Raw genomic sequence first — 21,242 nt, 5'->3', positions numbered from 1 at the left:
CGGGGTAGGGGGTGCAGGGAGGTGGTTTGGAGTTGCTGGGACGGGTGTACATCCCAGTGGCTCCCCTCCATCCGCACAGACAGATGACCCTGGGGAGGGCCATCAGTTCAGTAGACCCTTCTGGGGAGCTCTCCATGGGAGTGTGTCTGCACTCTCGCCTCAAACCCCCCGGACTCGTTCGTCGGTTCGTTCACTCGTTCCCTGCTCCACTCGTTCATTCGTAAGCACGCAGGTACACGAACGTGTGCGTGGGCGCGCGTGCGTATCACGTGTGCGTCGTGTGTAAGCTCGTGTACGTACGCCTACAGAGCGTGTACAGAAGGTCCCTTCTCTTGTACTTTCTCCCTGTAACCGCCTCGGGGGTGCCGCTGTGGATAGAACTTTCTCCCAGTCAAAGGCAAAGCCCTCACCGTTGCTCGATGGCCGCTCCCGAGTTGTCCCCGTCTGCGGAGGGAAGCAGGCGTCATTTCTGCGTGCGTATGTGTGCTCCCGGGGTTGAATGCAGGTGAGGACGACGGGCCGCAGAGGGCTGTGTGCGTGTCGCCTGCTCCCTGACCCCAGCGGGCTCACGTAGCGATAGGTCGTCTTCTGCCTTTTCGGCTGCTCTCACGGCGCTCTAGGCGTGCCGTGGCGTTGGCACGTCTGTGCGGAGTCGACGTCGTGTCCTGCTAGGTCCCCTCCGTTTCTTTTCGGACAGCTGCCCAGGGCAGGGTGCCCTTGTCTGTGCCCGGAGGCAGGAGCATAGGGTGTCTCACGTGCCCCTCCTCTTTGGACGCTAGGCTTCCGCCTTGTTCCTTCCTCTCCTCTTCTGTCTCCCACGGAAGTGGCTCTGAGGCGCGGGCCACTGAGTCGTCGTTACCAGGGTGTGGGTGAGCGTGAGCAGGGTACGTTCTCCGGCGTCAGCGTCCACCCAGAGGAGAGGAGCGGGGTAGGTCTCATGTGGGCCACGTCCCAGAGCACGTGCCCTTATGCCCGGAAAGTACGTGCGGTGGACCTTTGTGCGGCCAGAGGGGAGACGGGTGGGTGCCCCTTTACCCACGCGTCCTAGGAACTGCTGGGAAGTTGTGGAGGACGCGCGCGGGCTTGCCAAGATACCTGGGGGTGTCCCGCCATAGTCCCACGGGTGCAGAGCCGGGGAGACAAGCTCCGCGCCTGTCAACGCCGGGGTGTGATGGCTGTGCTTCCCCCCGGAAAGAGAGTTTTGGGGGATGACGGGGGTCAAGGTTTTCACTGGACGCGCTTCTTTGTGTACAAACTGCTTCTGTCTAACGACCCCCCTGCCCCGGCTGGCATCCGTGCCATTTCCGAAGGACGAGTGGAGTTGATTCTTCACGCTTGCGCCTTGTTCGGAAGTTTTTGGTTGGCCCGGGGGTGCCGGTACACTCGAGTAGGAACCGAAGGCACTCTCTCTCAAGGTTGCGCGGGCGGGGGCGTACGCGGACCCCCCAGCCCCCCGTTCACCGGCACCGTGGTGGTCCCACACTGAGTGATGGGCGTTCGGTTCTCTCTCGTTGCAGAGGAGGCAGAGCGGAAGGAAAGGAGGAAGAGGGAAACCGGGGACGTCGGTCATCTCCAGGCGCTGGTGTTCTGGGTGAGTGCGTGCTCTTTGTTCTCTCCCCTTCCCCCGTCCGAAATAGCCTGTTTCATCAGAGGAAAAAGTCAGTGATTCTGCTAGTTCAGCAAGGCTCAAGAAGGAGGGACTCCCAGGTGGGATCGTGGCACGGGGACACTGGTGTACCGTGTCGGAGTTCGTGGCCACGGTAGGAAAGGCTCTCGAGTCAGATCCTGACTGGGGGGCCGGAAGAAAGAGGTGCATGGACGAGCATCTGTGTACGGTTACCCTAGGTGATCGGTACGTAGCATTTGAGGTCAGTGTCCTGCGGGAGCGGGGAGAGTGGAAAGGGATCGGGCCCGGGCCGCTTGCACCGGCACCGGGGCCCGGTCTGGGCTCCAGCCTCCGTGAAGCCAACCGCCCGTGACGTGATCACTCGGCGCCCCACCTCACCCCCGAGAAGCAGCAGTGCCAGCCCAGCCCGACGTGGGGGCCGGCGGTGGGGAGACCCCTTTGAGGGAGCGCCAGGCCTCGTGGGCTTTTGGCCTCCTGTGCTCTGAGTGGAGCCCGTGATAGCCGTTCCTCCCGTCCTCTCCTGATCGCTCTTGGGCCCAGCTCTCTCCACCGTGGCCCTCCAGCAAGCCAGGAAGGACTCGGGGACGTGCCCTTGCGGGATGCTGAAGAGGGGGCGCCCGCTGGGCGGCGTGGAGGTTTGGCACGGGGCAGCCCTCTGTAGGGCTCCTTGCACTCCCCAAGTCTGCCTCTTGACAAACCAAGGAACTTGACAGTGTGGGGCCTTTCAGGAGGTGTACGTCCCTTCTTCCGTGTGGGAAATGTCGCCTGAGTGGGTGCGTGACCGGCAGCCGGAGGTGTTTTCTTTCTGTCTCTGTTTCTCCCTTCTCCTTCCTGTCTTCTGTTGAAACAGTCTTGCCGGGAGGAGGACGCCTCCTACCCTGGCTCAGAGTAATTGAAGGCTTCTCCAGGCGGGCTGGTGAGCGTGTGGCGCCGTGGTTTAGCGAGGGGTCGGCGGCGCGGCCGACGTTTCGTGGCTAGCGAAGGGCGGAGGCAGGGTTCGAGCAGCAAGGGCAGCGTGGCATTTCTGGGGTGACACTGCCTTCCAGAGGAGCCTGTTTGGCCATCCCAAGAGCCCTTCACGGTAATATCTGGGCGTCGAGTCAAGTCCTCCGGCGTGGGGCGTGGGTCCCGGAAGACGTGCACTCAGCACGGCGGGGCTCTTGTGGGTTTTCTTTCCTCGACGCACGTCAGTACCGCGGCTTGAAAGAATTGCCGAGGCCCGGAGGCGCAGCAGATTCGGAGTTAGAGAAAGAGAGGAAGGCGTGCTGAGACAAAAGCGAGGGAGAAGGAGAGAAGATGCGATCCCGTCCCGTCCCGTCCCGTCCCGTCCCGTCCCTCCGGTTCTTTTCAGCACGGAGGACGCGTGGTGCTTCCCGAGGCGGCGGTGGACCAGAGCTCTCTTCTCTTTCCAAGGCCTCGTGTCCGCGGAGCACTTGGCATCCAGAGTGTGTTCCTTCAGCCAACAGGGGTGGGGCCGGTGGCGGCAGTGCCCCCAGTGGCCCACCCCGCCCTCCACCCAAGTCAGTGCAACCAGGCGGGCGCTGAGAAGATGCTTGAGGGCCGGAACCTGCGTCTAAACCACATTGGCCAGTGCACCGCAAAGAAACTAAAGAGGAGTCCCCGGTGGCTCCCAGTCGCTCCGAGGTGTAAAGCACAGCGAGTTGGCGGGAGCCTACACCCACCCACACACCCACCCCGGGGGTGTCTTCCCATCCCTGGCCTCCCCCTGGGCGGTGTCAGGAGACTGACCCGCTCCGGCGTCTCTGGGGCAGCGCCCGGCGGCCCTCCCGACGGACCCGTGCGTGCCACCGTCCACGCCTGAACACCAAACCCCACTGCCACCCTCCCGCCCCCGGGCCGCCGTGGGAGAAGAGCCAGGTCCTCGGGGGAAGTCCGTCGTCTTGCCATAGGAGGCCGAGCTCGTCCCGCACCGCGTCTGTGCCTGTGGGCTGCCGGCCCTTTGCTTCGGGCTGCTTGCCCCTCGGTGACTGGTGAGGAGGTGCCTCGCCAGGCACCGGCCAGACGTGACTGGATCTCTGTGCTCACACTCAGAGTGTTTCCCGAGGCGTTAGGCAAATGTGGGCTGCTAAAGACACGGCTGCCGGTCCGCGGCTGGGTGCCTGGATGGGGAGTCATAACGGCAGGCTAAGAGGACCCCACAGAGACGAGGCCCCGCAGGATGCAGGGCCAGAGTTTGAGGCGCGCCCCTCTGAAGTGGCCAGGTTGACGAGCCATCCTGCCTTTGGCAGGTCGGGCAGAGGCTGGCGTTTCGTTTTTCCCTCGGCAAAGGGCAGAGGGAGAGGGCCTGGGGGAGGGGAAGGGGAAGGGGCAGGGCAGGTTGGCATTCGTGGTGCAGTGCAGTACTGCCATCAAGAGGAACGGGTCCGCCGATCCCGCGAACCCTGTACCCGTCCCTTCCTGGGGAGGAGTGACAAAGGATTGAAGTCGGGAACACTGGACAGTGGCCCCGGGAAGTCAGGAGCTCCGCCTGGGAAGGGGCGGGAAGCGTGGCCCAAGGCCCGGCGGTGCCGGGGACGCTCCAGAGACGGGCAGTGGCACAAGGCGCACAGCCCGGCCGCCGGGCGTGTGGGGCTACAGGAAGTGGAGTCTCGGTGGACCCTGGTGGCCGCCACGTCTGGGCGGAACTAGAGGAAGCTGCTCCGAAGCAGGCCGGGCCAGGCCAGGCCGCGGTTCTGCGGGCATTTGGCCGCGTGTCCCTTCCCCTCGGCGCCAGAGGAGGTTCGGCCTAGGCGGGCCCAGGGTCCCGGAAGCCTCCCTGGGCCGCGGTGCGGCCCAGCCAGAGACCACCGCGGGCAACGGGAGTTCCGCCGCCCTTGGCGGCAGCGGCCGAGGCGGGCCCGCCGACCTTCTTCTGTCCAGCTCAGAGACGACACGTGGAGCCTGGCTACCGAGTGCCGAGGGCGCCCGAGGCCCAGCGAGAGCTGGCAGTCCGAGTCCAGAAGGGGACGGCGCTCGCGGGACGCAGGAGCCGCCGCAGAAGGAGCCCTTCAGCTGAGCCGAAGGGTCCAGTCGGTCGTTGGCTGCGCTGCCATCTCGCGCGGTCTCCGGGATTGCGGCCCAGGCCTGACCTGGCCTGTCCCGAGGGCTCCCGGACGGGGCTCCCGGAGGGGAGAGGGCAGGACACGAGAGGAGAGGAGAGGAGAGGAGAGGAGCTGAGCGGAGCCCCGCCGAGTGGACCCCCGGGCCATGCATTTGCAGCAGGCTTCAGCTTTCTCCCCACGAGGCCCTGAGCCTCCGTTCAGCGATGAGAAGGAAAGGCCCCGGCTTGCATTCCGGCCTGGCCCTCCGGGTCTCGGCCCTGTGCTTGCACCTGCGGCCCAGCCAGGGGATCAAGGGGAAGAGGTCTGAAGAAGCTGCCTGAAGCTCACCTCTGTTGGACTGAGAGGAACGCCTCCCCCCCTTGCCCTCTCCCCCATGACCACCACTCATCCAGCTTGTCTGCCAAGGCCAGGAACGAGGTGCATACTCCCGGGCACACGGCGGTGCCTTCGAGTCCCCGGCGGACCCGATAGGCCGCTTCTGGAGCAAGCTGTGCGGTGAACCCGTTCCTGCCCTTGGCCCAGCTCTTATCTGCCGGGGCGGGGGTGCGTGGTGGGCTGGTGTGGGGGGGTCCGGTCCCGGGGCGGGGGGAGGGGCGGGGTGCGGTGTGGGGGAGGGCTTCCGACTGGGAGCAAGTCTCCAGGCTGGACCCCTCCCTCCCCCCACACGTACCCCTCCTGGAAGGGCGCTGAAACCCGCCCCGCGCCCCTCTCCTTTCGCGCCTGTGAGTCGCGCGACACGTTGTGAGGCCACCTTACGTGGGCAGAGCCTTTCCTTGGGGCCGGGGCCAACGGCTGCACCTGCAGAACGTGGAGCCGCTTGTGAAAACTCCCAGGAGTCTTCCCCAAACAAGAGGACCCACGGGGAGGGAGGCCGAGGAATAGGGCGTCCCCCGGCCGCAGAGTTCCTGTTCCCGAGGTGAGCTCGGGTGCGGAAAACGGACCTGGATCCCCTCGCTGCGGACGGTGCCGTCCCTCTCTGCGTACCGATCGATCGTGGCCCACTTCCGTCCCACCGCCAGCGGGTCCTGGATACCCTGTGTCCTACGGCACAGGAAGGGCCTCACGGGATGCGGCGGGGCCTGGGATCGGGGCTCTCTATGGCGGGAGCAAGAAGTAAACAAACCGAAACCCAGATCCAACTGTGAGAGGGTGGAACGTGCAGCGCCCCTGCATTACTCTTCCTCGTCTGCGTCTGGGAGCGAGCACTAACGAGGACACGTCCTCCGGGCTGTCTGCAGGGTGCTGCCCCCGACAGGGGACCGGGCGGCCACCTCCTCCCCTTTGCCCGTGGTCCACGGTGGCTGGGCCCGGGGCCTCCGCCGGGGCACCGGCAGCGGGTCCTGGGTCCCCGGTGGCCCTGAGACCCCCGGGACCCCACTGGCCGACCTCGCTCCTGCAGGGAGGGCCACGATCCAGGGGCCAGATGCCCTGGGGTGGGAGCTTCAGCTCCTTGTTCCTGAACATGGCGGCTGCCGAGGCCACGGCCCCGAGGGTGGGGAGCGCGGCGGGCCTGGCAGCCAGGGGCTCCTCGGTGGGCGAGCCCGGCCCCGAACCCCACCGCGTGTGGCTTCCACCCCTACTGCGGAGGCGTGCCGGGCGGCCAGGTTCGGCCCGGGAATCCTCCCAGTGCTCCGAAGCCAGCCCTCCTCCCGTCACAGGCCTTCCCCACGGTATGCACAGGCAGGGGCTGGAGGCCGTGCTCAAAAAGCTTCCGCTTGATGGCACTGTTGCTCCAGAAATGCCCAGCACCTTCGCGAGCGTGGCCTCTCCCTCCGCCCTTTGCGGATCAAAAAAGGCCCAGGGAAAAAGGCCCAGGGAGGCCCAAGAGCCACCCAAGCCTTCCGAGTGGGGTGGGACCTACTGGGGGGTTGGGGGAGGCGGTGTCTCTTCCTTTTGGGGCTTCTCCTTGGCAGTAGGAGCGCACAGGTAAAGACATCCCAAGGAATCCGTGCGTCCGTGGGTCCATCTCCACACCCCTCTGGGAGTGGTCTTGAGTCCACGTTGCCTGGCCCACAGGTCCTGGCGACCGGGACCCTGTCACGTCTGCACACCTGGGGACGGGCATCCACCTGGGTCGTGTCGGGCAGAACCCTAGCTCTCTCAGGGCATTGCTTCAGAGCCAGAGGTGGCACAAGGACCTGGGTTTCTCCTCTTCCTGCGTGGTTGCCTCTCTGCTGTTCTCATCCCGCTACGTGAACTGGCTTAAGGGCTCAGGAGCAGGCCCGAGAGGGTCTAGGCCACTGTGGCAGCGGGAGGAACTGACGGGGACCCAGGGAGCTGGGGCACATTGCCCCTGCTCACCCCCAGGGGCGTCAGGCGGTCGCTCTGCCACGGAGTGCCCGGGGTAGGGGGTGCAGGGAGGTGGTTTGGAGTTGCTGGGACGGGTGTACATCCCAGTGGCTCCCCTCCATCCGCACAGACAGATGACCCTGGGGAGGGCCATCAGTTCAGTAGACCCTTCTGGGGAGCTCTCCATGGGAGTGTGTCTGCACTCTCGCCTCAAACCCCCCGGACTCGTTCGTCGGTTCGTTCACTCGTTCCCTGCTCCACTCGTTCATTCGTAAGCACGCAGGTACACGAACGTGTGCGTGGGCGCGCGTGCGTATCACGTGTGCGTCGTGTGTAAGCTCGTGTACGTACGCCTACAGAGCGTGTACAGAAGGTCCCTTCTCTTGTACTTTCTCCCTGTAACCGCCTCGGGGGTGCCGCTGTGGATAGAACTTTCTCCCAGTCAAAGGCAAAGCCCTCACCGTTGCTCGATGGCCGCTCCCGAGTTGTCCCCGTCTGCGGAGGGAAGCAGGCGTCATTTCTGCGTGCGTATGTGTGCTCCCGGGGTTGAATGCAGGTGAGGACGACGGGCCGCAGAGGGCTGTGTGCGTGTCGCCTGCTCCCTGACCCCAGCGGGCTCACGTAGCGATAGGTCGTCTTCTGCCTTTTCGGCTGCTCTCACGGCGCTCTAGGCGTGCCGTGGCGTTGGCACGTCTGTGCGGAGTCGACGTCGTGTCCTGCTAGGTCCCCTCCGTTTCTTTTCGGACAGCTGCCCAGGGCAGGGTGCCCTTGTCTGTGCCCGGAGGCAGGAGCATAGGGTGTCTCACGTGCCCCTCCTCTTTGGACGCTAGGCTTCCGCCTTGTTCCTTCCTCTCCTCTTCTGTCTCCCACGGAAGTGGCTCTGAGGCGCGGGCCACTGAGTCGTCGTTACCAGGGTGTGGGTGAGCGTGAGCAGGGTACGTTCTCCGGCGTCAGCGTCCACCCAGAGGAGAGGAGCGGGGTAGGTCTCATGTGGGCCACGTCCCAGAGCACGTGCCCTTATGCCCGGAAAGTACGTGCGGTGGACCTTTGTGCGGCCAGAGGGGAGACGGGTGGGTGCCCCTTTACCCACGCGTCCTAGGAACTGCTGGGAAGTTGTGGAGGACGCGCGCGGGCTTGCCAAGATACCTGGGGGTGTCCCGCCATAGTCCCACGGGTGCAGAGCCGGGGAGACAAGCTCCGCGCCTGTCAACGCCGGGGTGTGATGGCTGTGCTTCCCCCCGGAAAGAGAGTTTTGGGGGATGACGGGGGTCAAGGTTTTCACTGGACGCGCTTCTTTGTGTACAAACTGCTTCTGTCTAACGACCCCCCTGCCCCGGCTGGCATCCGTGCCATTTCCGAAGGACGAGTGGAGTTGATTCTTCACGCTTGCGCCTTGTTCGGAAGTTTTTGGTTGGCCCGGGGGTGCCGGTACACTCGAGTAGGAACCGAAGGCACTCTCTCTCAAGGTTGCGCGGGCGGGGGCGTACGCGGACCCCCCAGCCCCCCGTTCACCGGCACCGTGGTGGTCCCACACTGAGTGATGGGCGTTCGGTTCTCTCTCGTTGCAGAGGAGGCAGAGCGGAAGGAAAGGAGGAAGAGGGAAACCGGGGACGTCGGTCATCTCCAGGCGCTGGTGTTCTGGGTGAGTGCGTGCTCTTTGTTCTCTCCCCTTCCCCCGTCCGAAATAGCCTGTTTCATCAGAGGAAAAAGTCAGTGATTCTGCTAGTTCAGCAAGGCTCAAGAAGGAGGGACTCCCAGGTGGGATCGTGGCACGGGGACACTGGTGTACCGTGTCGGAGTTCGTGGCCACGGTAGGAAAGGCTCTCGAGTCAGATCCTGACTGGGGGGCCGGAAGAAAGAGGTGCATGGACGAGCATCTGTGTACGGTTACCCTAGGTGATCGGTACGTAGCATTTGAGGTCAGTGTCCTGCGGGAGCGGGGAGAGTGGAAAGGGATCGGGCCCGGGCCGCTTGCACCGGCACCGGGGCCCGGTCTGGGCTCCAGCCTCCGTGAAGCCAACCGCCCGTGACGTGATCACTCGGCGCCCCACCTCACCCCCGAGAAGCAGCAGTGCCAGCCCAGCCCGACGTGGGGGCCGGCGGTGGGGAGACCCCTTTGAGGGAGCGCCAGGCCTCGTGGGCTTTTGGCCTCCGGTGCTCTGAGTGGAGCCCGTGATAGCCGTTCCTCCCGTCCTCTCCTGATCGCTCTTGGGCCCAGCTCTCTCCACCGTGGCCCTCCAGCAAGCCAGGAAGGACTCGGGGACGTGCCCTTGCGGGATGCTGAAGAGGGGGCGCCCGCTGGGCGGCGTGGAGGTTTGGCACGGGGCAGCCCTCTGTAGGGCTCCTTGCACTCCCCAAGTCTGCCTCTTGACAAACCAAGGAACTTGACAGTGTGGGGCCTTTCAGGAGGTGTACGTCCCTTCTTCCGTGTGGGAAATGTCGCCTGAGTGGGTGCGTGACCGGCAGCCGGAGGTGTTTTCTTTCTGTCTCTGTTTCTCCCTTCTCCTTCCTGTCTTCTGTTGAAACAGTCTTGCCGGGAGGAGGACGCCTCCTACCCTGGCTCAGAGTAATTGAAGGCTTCTCCAGGCGGGCTGGTGAGCGTGTGGCGCCGTGGTTTAGCGAGGGGTCGGCGGCGCGGCCGACGTTTCGTGGCTAGCGAAGGGCGGAGGCAGGGTTCGAGCAGCAAGGGCAGCGTGGCATTTCTGGGGTGACACTGCCTTCCAGAGGAGCCTGTTTGGCCATCCCAAGAGCCCTTCACGGTAATATCTGGGCGTCGAGTCAAGTCCTCCGGCGTGGGGCGTGGGTCCCGGAAGACGTGCACTCAGCACGGCGGGGCTCTTGTGGGTTTTCTTTCCTCGACGCACGTCAGTACCGCGGCTTGAAAGAATTGCCGAGGCCCGGAGGCGCAGCAGATTCGGAGTTAGAGAAAGAGAGGAAGGCGTGCTGAGACAAAAGCGAGGGAGAAGGAGAGAAGATGCGATCCCGTCCCGTCCCGTCCCGTCCCGTCCCGTCCCGTCCCTCCGGTTCTTTTCAGCACGGAGGACGCGTGGTGCTTCCCGAGGCGGCGGTGGACCAGAGCTCTCTTCTCTTTCCAAGGCCTCGTGTCCGCGGAGCACTTGGCATCCAGAGTGTGTTCCTTCAGCCAACAGGGGTGGGGCCGGTGGCGGCAGTGCCCCCAGTGGCCCACCCCGCCCTCCACCCAAGTCAGTGCAACCAGGCGGGCGCTGAGAAGATGCTTGAGGGCCGGAACCTGCGTCTAAACCACATTGGCCAGTGCACCGCAAAGAAACTAAAGAGGAGTCCCCGGTGGCTCCCAGTCGCTCCGAGGTGTAAAGCACAGCGAGTTGGCGGGAGCCTACACCCACCCACACACCCACCCCGGGGGTGTCTTCCCATCCCTGGCCTCCCCCTGGGCGGTGTCAGGAGACTGACCCGCTCCGGCGTCTCTGGGGCAGCGCCCGGCGGCCCTCCCGACGGACCCGTGCGTGCCACCGTCCACGCCTGAACACCAAACCCCACTGCCACCCTCCCGCCCCCGGGCCGCCGTGGGAGAAGAGCCAGGTCCTCGGGGGAAGTCCGTCGTCTTGCCATAGGAGGCCGAGCTCGTCCCGCACCGCGTCTGTGCCTGTGGGCTGCCGGCCCTTTGCTTCGGGCTGCTTGCCCCTCGGTGACTGGTGAGGAGGTGCCTCGCCAGGCACCGGCCAGACGTGACTGGATCTCTGTGCTCACACTCAGAGTGTTTCCCGAGGCGTTAGGCAAATGTGGGCTGCTAAAGACACGGCTGCCGGTCCGCGGCTGGGTGCCTGGATGGGGAGTCATAACGGCAGGCTAAGAGGACCCCACAGAGACGAGGCCCCGCAGGATGCAGGGCCAGAGTTTGAGGCGCGCCCCTCTGAAGTGGCCAGGTTGACGAGCCATCCTGCCTTTGGCAGGTCGGGCAGAGGCTGGCGTTTCGTTTTTCCCTCGGCAAAGGGCAGAGGGAGAGGGCCTGGGGGAGGGGAAGGGGAAGGGGCAGGGCAGGTTGGCATTCGTGGTGCAGTGCAGTACTGCCATCAAGAGGAACGGGTCCGCCGATCCCGCGAACCCTGTACCCGTCCCTTCCTGGGGAGGAGTGACAAAGGATTGAAGTCGGGAACACTGGACAGTGGCCCCGGGAAGTCAGGAGCTCCGCCTGGGAAGGGGCGGGAAGCGTGGCCCAAGGCCCGGCGGTGCCGGGGACGCTCCAGAGACGGGCAGTGGCACAAGGCGCACAGCCCGGCCGCCGGGCGTGTGGGGCTACAGGAAGTGGAGTCTCGGTGGACCCTGGTGGCCGCCACGTCTGGGCGGAACTAGAGGAAGCTGCTCCGAAGCAGGCCGGGCCAGGCCAGGCCGCGGTTCTGCGGGCATTTGGCCGCGTGTCCCTTCCCCTCGGCGCCAGAGGAGGTTCGGCCTAGGCGGGCCCAGGGTCCCGGAAGCCTCCCTGGGCCGCGGTGCGGCCCAGCCAGAGACCACCGCGGGCAACGGGAGTTCCGCCGCCCTTGGCGGCAGCGGCCGAGGCGGGCCCGCCGACCTTCTTCTGTCCAGCTCAGAGACGACACGTGGAGCCTGGCTACCGAGTGCCGAGGGCGCCCGAGGCCCAGCGAGAGCTGGCAGTCCGAGTCCAGAAGGGGACGGCGCTCGCGGGACGCAGGAGCCGCCGCAGAAGGAGCCCTTCAGCTGAGCCGAAGGGTCCAGTCGGTCGGTGGCTGCGCTGCCATCTCGCGCGGTCTCCGGGATTGCGGCCCAGGCCTGACCTGGCCTGTCCCGAGGGCTCCCGGACGGGGCTCCCGGAGGGGAGAGGGCAGGACACGAGAGGAGAGGAGAGGAGAGGAGAGGAGCTGAGCGGAGCCCCGCCGGGTGGACCCCCGGGCCATGCATTTGCAGCAGGCTTCAGCTTTCTCCCCACGAGGCCCTGAGCCTCCGTTCAGCGATGAGAAGGAAAGGCCCCGGCTTGCATTCCGGCCTGGCCCTCCGGGTCTCGGCCCTGTGCTTGCACCTGCGGCCCAGCCAGGGGATCAAGGGGAAGAGGTCTGAAGAAGCTGCCTGAAGCTCACCTCTGTTGGACTGAGAGGAACGCCTCCCCCCCTTGCCCTCTCCCCCATGACCACCACTCATCCAGCTTGTCTGCCAAGGCCAGGAACGAGGTGCATACTCCCGGGCACACGGCGGTGCCTTCGAGTCCCCGGCGGACCCGATAGGCCGCTTCTGGAGCAAGCTGTGCGGTGAACCCGTTCCTGCCCTTGGCCCAGCTCTTATCTGCCGGGGCGGGGGTGCGTGGTGGGCTGGTGTGGGGGGGTCCGGTCCCGGGGCGGGGGGAGGGGCGGGGTGCGGTGTGGGGGAGGGCTTCCGACTGGGAGCAAGTCTCCAGGCTGGACCCCTCCCTCCCCCCACACGTACCCCTCCTGGAAGGGCGCTGAAACCCGCCCCGCGCCCCTCTCCTTTCGCGCCTGTGAGTCGCGCGACACGTTGTGAGGCCACCTTACGTGGGCAGAGCCTTTCCTTGGGGCCGGGGCCAACGGCTGCACCTGCAGAACGTGGAGCCGCTTGTGAAAACTCCCAGGAGTCTTCCCCAAACAAGAGGACCCACGGGGAGGGAGGCCGAGGAATAGGGCGTCCCCCGGCCGCAGAGTTCCTGTTCCCGAGGTGAGCTCGGGTGCGGAAAACGGACCTGGATCCCCTCGCTGCGGACGGTGCCGTCCCTCTCTGCGTACCGATCGATCGTGGCCCACTTCCGTCCCACCGCCAGCGGGTCCTGGATACCCTGTGTCCTACGGCACAGGAAGGGCCTCACGGGATGCGGCGGGGCCTGGGATCGGGGCTCTCTATGGCGGGAGCAAGAAGTAAACAGACCGAAACCCAGATCCAACTGTGAGAGGGTGGAACGTGCAGCGCCCCTGCATTACTCTTCCTCGTCTGCGTCTGGGAGCGAGCACTAACGAGGACACGTCCTCCGGGCTGTCTGCAGGGTGCTGCCCCCGACAGGGGACCGGGCGGCCACCTCCTCCCCTTTGCCCGTGGTCCACGGTGGCTGGGCCCGGGGCCTCCGCCGGGGCACCGGCAGCGGGTCCTGGGTCCCCGGTGGCCCTGAGACCCCCGGGACCCCACTGGCCGACCTCGCTCCTGCAGGGAGGGCCACGATCCAGGGGCCAGATGCCCTGGGGTGGGAGCTTCAGCTCCTTGTTCCTGAACATGGCGGCTGCCGAGGCCACGGCCCCGAGGGTGGGGAGCGCGGCGGGCCTGGCAGCCAGGGGCTCCTCGGTGGGCGAGCCCGGCCCCGAACCCCACCGCGTGTGGCTTCCACCCCTACTGCGGAGGCGTGCCGGGCGGCCAGGTTCGGCCCGGGAATCCTCCCAGTGCTCCGAAGCCAGCCCTCCTCCCGTCACAGGCCTTCCCCACGGTATGCACAGGCAGGGGCTGGAGGCCGTGCTCAAAAAGCTTCCGCTTGATGGCACTGTTGCTCCAGAAATGCCCAGCACCTTCGCGAGCGTGGCCTCTCCCTCCGCCCTTTGCGGATCAAAAAAGGCCCAGGGAAAAAGGCCCAGGGAGGCCCAAGAGCCACCCAAGCCTTCCGAGTGGGGTGGGACCTACTGGGGGGTTGGGGGAGGCGGTGTCTCTTCCTTTTGGGGCTTCTCCTTGGCAGTAGGAGCGCACAGGTAAAGACATCCCAAGGAATCCGTGCGTCCGTGGGTCCATCTCCACACCCCTCTGGGAGTGGTCTTGAGTCCACGTTGCCTGGCCCACAGGTCCTGGCGACCGGGACCCTGTCACGTCTGCACACCTGGGGACGGGCATCCACCTGGGTCGTGTCGGGCAGAACCCTAGCTCTCTCAGGGCATTGCTTCAGAGCCAGAGGTGGCACAAGGACCTGGGTTTCTCCTCTTCCTGCGTGGTTGCCTCTCTGCTGTTCTCATCCCGCTACGTGAACTGGCTTAAGGGCTCAGGAGCAGGCCCGAGAGGGTCTAGGCCACTGTGGCAGCGGGAGGAACTGACGGGGACCCAGGGAGCTGGGGCACATTGCCCCTGCTCACCCCCAGGGGCGTCAGGCGGTCGCTCTGCCACGGAGTGCCCGGGGTAGGGGGTGCAGGGAGGTGGTTTGGAGTTGCTGGGACGGGTGTACATCCCAGTGGCTCCCCTCCATCCGCACAGACAGATGACCCTGGGGAGGGCCATCAGTTCAGTAGACCCTTCTGGGGAGCTCTCCATGGGAGTGTGTCTGCACTCTCGCCTCAAACCCCCCGGACTCGTTCGTCGGTTCGTTCACTCGTTCCCTGCTCCACTCGTTCATTCGTAAGCACGCAGGTACACGAACGTGTGCGTGGGCGCGCGTGCGTATCACGTGTGCGTCGTGTGTACGCTCGTGTACGTACGCCTACAGAGCGTGTACAGAAGGTCCCTTCTCTTGTACTTTCTCCCTGTAACCGCCTCGGGGGTGCCGCTGTGGATAGAACTTTCTCCCAGTCAAAGGCAAAGCCCTCACCGTTGCTCGATGGCCGCTCCCGAGTTGTCCCCGTCTGCGGAGGGAAGCAGGCGTCATTTCTGCGTGCGTATGTGTGCTCCCGGGGTTGAATGCAGGTGAGGACGACGGGCCGCAGAGGGCTGTGTGCGTGTCGCCTGCTCCCTGACCCCAGCGGGCTCACGTAGCGATAGGTCGTCTTCTGCCTTTTCGGCTGCTCTCACGGCGCTCTAGGCGTGCCGTGGCGTTGGCACGTCTGTGCGGAGTCGACGTCGTGTCCTGCTAGGTCCCCTCCGTTTCTTTTCGGACAGCTGCCCAGGGCAGGGTGCCCTTGTCTGTGCCCGGAGGCAGGAGCATAGGGTGTCTCACGTGCCCCTCCTCTTTGGACGCTAGGCTTCCGCCTTGTTCCTTCCTCTCCTCTTCTGTCTCCCACGGAAGTGGCTCTGAGGCGCGGGCCACTGAGTCGTCGTTACCAGGGTGTGGGTGAGCGTGAGCAGGGTACGTTCTCCGGCGTCAGCGTCCACCCAGAGGAGAGGAGCGGGGTAGGTCTCATGTGGGCCACGTCCCAGAGCACGTGCCCTTATGCCCGGAAAGTACGTGCGGTGGACCTTTGTGCGGCCAGAGGGGAGACGGGTGGGTGCCCCTTTACCCACGCGTCCTAGGAACTGCTGGGAAGTTGTGGAGGACGCGCGCGGGCTTGCCAAGATACCTGGGGGTGTCCCGCCATAGTCCCACGGGTGCAGAGCCGGGGAGACAAGCTCCGCGCCTGTCAACGCCGGGGTGTGATGGCTGTGCTTCCCCCCGGAAAGAGAGTTTTGGGGGATGACGGGGGTCAAGGTTTTCACTGGACGCGCTTCTTTGTGTACAAACTGCTTCTGTCTAACGACCCCCCTGCCCCGGCTGGCATCCGTGCCATTTCCGAAGGACGAGTGGAGTTGATTCTTCACGCTTGCGCCTTGTTCGGAAGTTTTTGGTTGGCCCGGGGGTGCCGGTACACTCGAGTAGGAACCGAAGGCACTCTCTCTCAAGGTTGCGCGGGCGGGGGCGTACGCGGACCCCCCAGCCCCCCGTTCACCGGCACCGTGGTGGTCCCACACTGAGTGATGGGCGTTCGGTTCTCTCTCGTTGCAGAGGAGGCAGAGCGGAAGGAAAGGAGGAAGAGGGAAACCGGGGACGTCGGTCATCTCCAGGCGCTGGTGTTCTGGGTGAGTGCGTGCTCTTTGTTCTCTCCCCTTCCCCCGTCCGAAATAGCCTGTTTCATCAGAGGAAAAAGTCAGTGATTCTGCTAGTTCAGCAAGGCTCAAGAAGGAGGGACTCCCAGGTGGGATCGTGGCACGGGGACACTGGTGTACCGTGTCGGAGTTCGTGGCCACGGTAGGAAAGGCTCTCGAGTCAGATCCTGACTGGGGGGCCGGAAGAAAGAGGTGCATGGACGAGCATCTGTGTACGGTTACCCTAGGTGATCGGTACGTAGCATTTGAGGTCAGTGTCCTGCGGGAGCGGGGAGAGTGGAAAGGGATCGGGCCCGGGCCGCTTGCACCGGCACCGGGGCCCGGTCTGGGCTCCAGCCTCCGTGAAGCCAACCGCCCGTGACGCGATCACTCGGCGCCCCACCTCACCCCCGAGAAGCAGCAGTGCCAGCCCAGCCCGACGTGGGGGCCGGCGGTGGGGAGACCCCTTTGAGGGAGCGCCAGGCCTCGTGGGCTTTTGGCCTCCGGTGCTCTGAGTGGAGCCCGTGATAGCCGTTCCTCCCGTCCTCTCCTGATCGCTCTTGGGCCCAGCTCTCTCCACCGTGGCCCTCCAGCAAGCCAGGAAGGACTCGGGGACGTGCCCTTGCGGGATGCTGAAGAGGGGGCGCCCGCTGGGCGGCGTGGAGGTTTGGCACGGGGCAGCCCTCTGTAGGGCTCCTTGCACTCCCCAAGTCTGCCTCTTGACAAACCAAGGAACTTGACAGTGTGGGGCCTTTCAGGAGGTGTACGTCCCTTCTTCCGTGTGGGAAATGTCGCCTGAGTGGGTGCGTGACCGGCAGCCGGAGGTGTTTTCTTTCTGTCTCTGTTTCTCCCTTCTCCTTCCTGTCTTCTGTTGAAACAGTCTTGCCGGGAGGAGGACGCCTCCTACCCTGGCTCAGAGTAATTGAAGGCTTCTCCAGGCGGGCTGGTGAGCGTGTGGCGCCGTGGTTTAGCGAGGGGTCGGCGGCGCGGCCGACGTTTCGTGGCTAGCGAAGGGCGGAGGCAGGGTTCGAGCAGCAAGGGCAGCGTGGCATTTCTGGGGTGACACTGCCTTCCAGAGGAGCCTGTTTGGCCATCCCAAGAGCCCTTCACGGTAATATCTGGGCGTCGAGTCAAGTCCTCCGGCGTGGGGCGTGGGTCCCGGAAGACGTGCACTCAGCACGGCGGGGCTCTTGTGGGTTTTCTTTCCTCGACGCACGTCAGTACCGCGGCTTGAAAGAATTGCCGAGGCCCGGAGGCGCAGCAGATTCGGAGTTAGAGAAAGAGAGGAAGGCGTGCTGAGACAAAAGCGAGGGAGAAGGAGAGAAGATGCGATCCCGTCCCGTCCCGTCCCGTCCCGTCCCGTCCCGTCCCTCCGGTTCTTTTCAGCACGGAGGACGCGTGGTGCTTCCCGAGGCGGCGGTGGACCAGAGCTCTCTTCTCTTTCCAAGGCCTCGTGTCCGCGGAGCACTTGGCATCCAGAGTGTGTTCCTTCAGCCAACAGGGGTGGGGCCGGTGGCGGCAGTGCCCCCAGTGGCCCACCCCGCCCTCCACCCAAGTCAGTGCAACCAGGCGGGCGCTGAGAAGATGCTTGAGGGCCGGAACCTGCGTCTAAACCACATTGGCCAGTGCACCGCAAAGAAACTAAAGAGGAGTCCCCGGTGGCTCCCAGTCGCTCCGAGGTGTAAAGCACAGCGAGTTGGCGGGAGCCTACACCCACCCACACACCCACCCCGGGGGTGTCTTCCCATCCCTGGCCTCCCCCTGGGCGGTGTCAGGAGACTGACCCGCTCCGGCGTCTCTGGGGCAGCGCCCGGCGGCCCTCCCGACGGACCCGTGCGTGCCACCGTCCACGCCTGAACACCAAACCCCACTGCCACCCTCCCGCCCCCGGGCCGCCGTGGGAGAAGAGCCAGGTCCTCGGGGGAAGTCCGTCGTCTTGCCATAGGAGGCCGAGCTCGTCCCGCACCGCGTCTGTGCCTGTGGGCTGCCGGCCCTTTGCTTCGGGCTGCTTGCCCCTCGGTGACTGGTGAGGAGGTGCCTCGCCAGGCACCGGCCAGACGTGACTGGATCTCTGTGCTCACACTCAGAGTGTTTCCCGAGGCGTTAGGCAAATGTGGGCTGCTAAAGACACGGCTGCCGGTCCGCGGCTGGGTGCCTGGATGGGGAGTCATAACGGCAGGCTAAGAGGACCCCACAGAGACGAGGCCCCGCAGGATGCAGGGCCAGAGTTTGAGGCGCGCCCCTCTGAAGTGGCCAGGTTGACGAGCCATCCTGCCTTTGGCAGGTCGGGCAGAGGCTGGCGTTTCGTTTTTCCCTCGGCAAAGGGCAGAGGGAGAGGGCCTGGGGGAGGGGAAGGGGAAGGGGCAGGGCAGGTTGGCATTCGTGGTGCAGTGCAGTACTGCCATCAAGAGGAACGGGTCCGCCGATCCCGCGAACCCTGTACCCGTCCCTTCCTGGGGAGGAGTGACAAAGGATTGAAGTCGGGAACACTGGACAGTGGCCCCGGGAAGTCAGGAGCTCCGCCTGGGAAGGGGCGGGAAGCGTGGCCCAAGGCCCGGCGGTGCCGGGGACGCTCCAGAGACGGGCAGTGGCACAAGGCGCACAGCCCGGCCGCCGGGCGTGTGGGGCTACAGGAAGTGGAGTCTCGGTGGACCCTGGTGGCCGCCACGTCTGGGCGGAACTAGAGGAAGCTGCTCCGAAGCAGGCCGGGCCAGGCCAGGCCGCGGTTCTGCGGGCATTTGGCCGCGTGTCCCTTCCCCTCGGCGCCAGAGGAGGTTCGGCCTAGGCGGGCCCAGGGTCCCGGAAGCCTCCCTGGGCCGCGGTGCGGCCCAGCCAGAGACCACCGCGGGCAACGGGAGTTCCGCCGCCCTTGGCGGCAGCGGCCGAGGCGGGCCCGCCGACCTTCTTCTGTCCAGCTCAGAGACGACACGTGGAGCCTGGCTACCGAGTGCCGAGGGCGCCCGAGGCCCAGCGAGAGCTGGCAGTCCGAGTCCAGAAGGGGACGGCGCTCGCGGGACGCAGGAGCCGCCGCAGAAGGAGCCCTTCAGCTGAGCCGAAGGGTCCAGTCGGTCGGTGGCTGCGCTGCCATCTCGCGCGGTCTCCGGGATTGCGGCCCAGGCCTGACCTGGCCTGTCCCGAGGGCTCCCGGACGGGGCTCCCGGAGGGGAGAGGGCAGGACACGAGAGGAGAGGAGAGGAGAGGAGAGGAGCTGAGCGGAGCCCCGCCGGGTGGACCCCCGGGCCATGCATTTGCAGCAGGCTTCAGCTTTCTCCCCACGAGGCCCTGAGCCTCCGTTCAGCGATGAGAAGGAAAGGCCCCGGCTTGCATTCCGGCCTGGCCCTCCGGGTCTCGGCCCTGTGCTTGCACCTGCGGCCCAGCCAGGGGATCAAGGGGAAGAGGTCTGAAGAAGCTGCCTGAAGCTCACCTCTGTTGGACTGAGAGGAACGCCTCCCCCCCTTGCCCTCTCCCCCATGACCACCACTCATCCAGCTTGTCTGCCAAGGCCAGGAACGAGGTGCATACTCCCGGGCACACGGCGGTGCCTTCGAGTCCCCGGCGGACCCGATAGGCCGCTTCTGGAGCAAGCTGTGCGGTGAACCCGTTCCTGCCCTTGGCCCAGCTCTTATCTGCCGGGGCGGGGGTGCGTGGTGGGCTGGTGTGGGGGGGTCCGGTCCCGGGGCGGGGGGAGGGGCGGGGTGCGGTGTGGGGGAGGGCTTCCGACTGGGAGCAAGTCTCCAGGCTGGACCCCTCCCTCCCCCCACACGTACCCCTCCTGGAAGGGCGCTGAAACCCGCCCCGCGCCCCTCTCCTTTCGCGCCTGTGAGTCGCGCGACACGTTGTGAGGCCACCTTACGTGGGCAGAGCCTTTCCTTGGGGCCGGGGCCAACGGCTGCACCTGCAGAACGTGGAGCCGCTTGTGAAAACTCCCAGGAGTCTTCCCCAAACAAGAGGACCCACGGGGAGGGAGGCCGAGGAATAGGGCGTCCCCCGGCCGCAGAGTTCCTGTTCCCGAGGTGAGCTCGGGTGCGGAAAACGGACCTGGATCCCCTCGCTGCGGACGGTGCCGTCCCTCTCTGCGTACCGATCGATCGTGGCCCACTTCCGTCCCACCGCCAGCGGGTCCTGGATACCCTGTGTCCTACGGCACAGGAAGGGCCTCACGGGATGCGGCGGGGCCTGGGATCGGGGCTCTCTATGGCGGGAGCAAGAAGTAAACAGACCGAAACCCAGATCCAACTGTGAGAGGGTGGAACGTGCAGCGCCCCTGCATTACTCTTCCTCGTCTGCGTCTGGGAGCGAGCACTAACGAGGACACGTCCTCCGGGCTGTCTGCAGGGTGCTGCCCCCGACAGGGGACCGGGCGGCCACCTCCTCCCCTTTGCCCGTGGTCCACGGTGGCTGGGCCCGGGGCCTCCGCCGGGGCACCGGCAGCGGGTCCTGGGTCCCCGGTGGCCCTGAGACCCCCGGGACCCCACTGGCCGACCTCGCTCCTGCAGGGAGGGCCACGATCCAGGGGCCAGATGCCCTGGGGTGGGAGCTTCAGCTCCTTGTTCCTGAACATGGCGGCTGCCGAGGCCACGGCCCCGAGGGTGGGGAGCGCGGCGGGCCTGGCAGCCAGGGGCTCCTCGGTGGGCGAGCCCGGCCCCGAACCCCACCGCGTGTGGCTTCCACCCCTACTGCGGAGGCGTGCCGGGCGGCCAGGTTCGGCCCGGGAATCCTCCCAGTGCTCCGAAGCCAGCCCTCCTCCCGTCACAGGCCTTCCCCACGGTATGCACAGGCAGGGGCTGGAGGCCGTGCTCAAAAAGCTTCCGCTTGATGGCACTGTTGCTCCAGAAATGCCCAGCACCTTCGCGAGCGTGGCCTCTCCCTCCGCCCTTTGCGGATCAAAAAAGGCCCAGGGAAAAAGGCCCAGGGAGGCCCAAGAGCCACCCAAGCCTTCCGAGTGGGGTGGGACCTACTGGGGGGTTGGGGGAGGCGGTGTCTCTTCCTTTTGGGGCTTCTCCTTGGCAGTAGGAGCGCACAGGTAAAGACATCCCAAGGAATCCGTGCGTCCGTGGGTCCATCTCCACACCCCTCTGGGAGTGGTCTTGAGTCCACGTTGCCTGGCCCACAGGTCCTGGCGACCGGGACCCTGTCACGTCTGCACACCTGGGGACGGGCATCCACCTGGGTCGTGTCGGGCAGAACCCTAGCTCTCTCAGGGCATTGCTTCAGAGCCAGAGGTGGCACAAGGACCTGGGTTTCTCCTCTTCCTGCGTGGTTGCCTCTCTGCTGTTCTCATCCCGCTACGTGAACTGGCTTAAGGGCTCAGGAGCAGGCCCGAGAGGGTCTAGGCCACTGTGGCAGCGGGAGGAACTGACGGGGACCCAGGGAGCTGGGGCACATTGCCCCTGCTCACCCCCAGGGGCGTCAGGCGGTCGCTCTGCCACGGAGTGCCCGGGGTAGGGGGTGCAGGGAGGTGGTTTGGAGTTGCTGGGACGGGTGTACATCCCAGTGGCTCCCCTCCATCCGCACAGACAGATGACCCTGGGGAGGGCCATCAGTTCAGTAGACCCTTCTGGGGAGCTCTCCATGGGAGTGTG

At 65.8% G+C, this 21,242-nt stretch overlaps 1 pseudogene; it reads right to left on the bottom strand.

Annotated features, from left to right (window-relative positions):
• LOC149744199 (uncharacterized) overlaps positions 1 to 21,242 on the bottom strand; it is a 30,231-nt pseudogene extending 8,989 nt beyond the window's left edge.

The sequence above is a fragment of the Delphinapterus leucas genome, chromosome X, assembly GCF_059928025.1.
Source record: "Delphinapterus leucas isolate spDelLeu-1000000601 "Yukka" chromosome X, BTC_Dleu_Yukka2, whole genome shotgun sequence".
In the NCBI taxonomy this organism is placed as follows: Eukaryota; Metazoa; Chordata; class Mammalia; order Artiodactyla; family Monodontidae; genus Delphinapterus; species Delphinapterus leucas.
The sequence above is the reverse complement of the archived record's forward strand: the minus strand, read 5'-3'. Positions and strand labels throughout refer to the sequence as shown.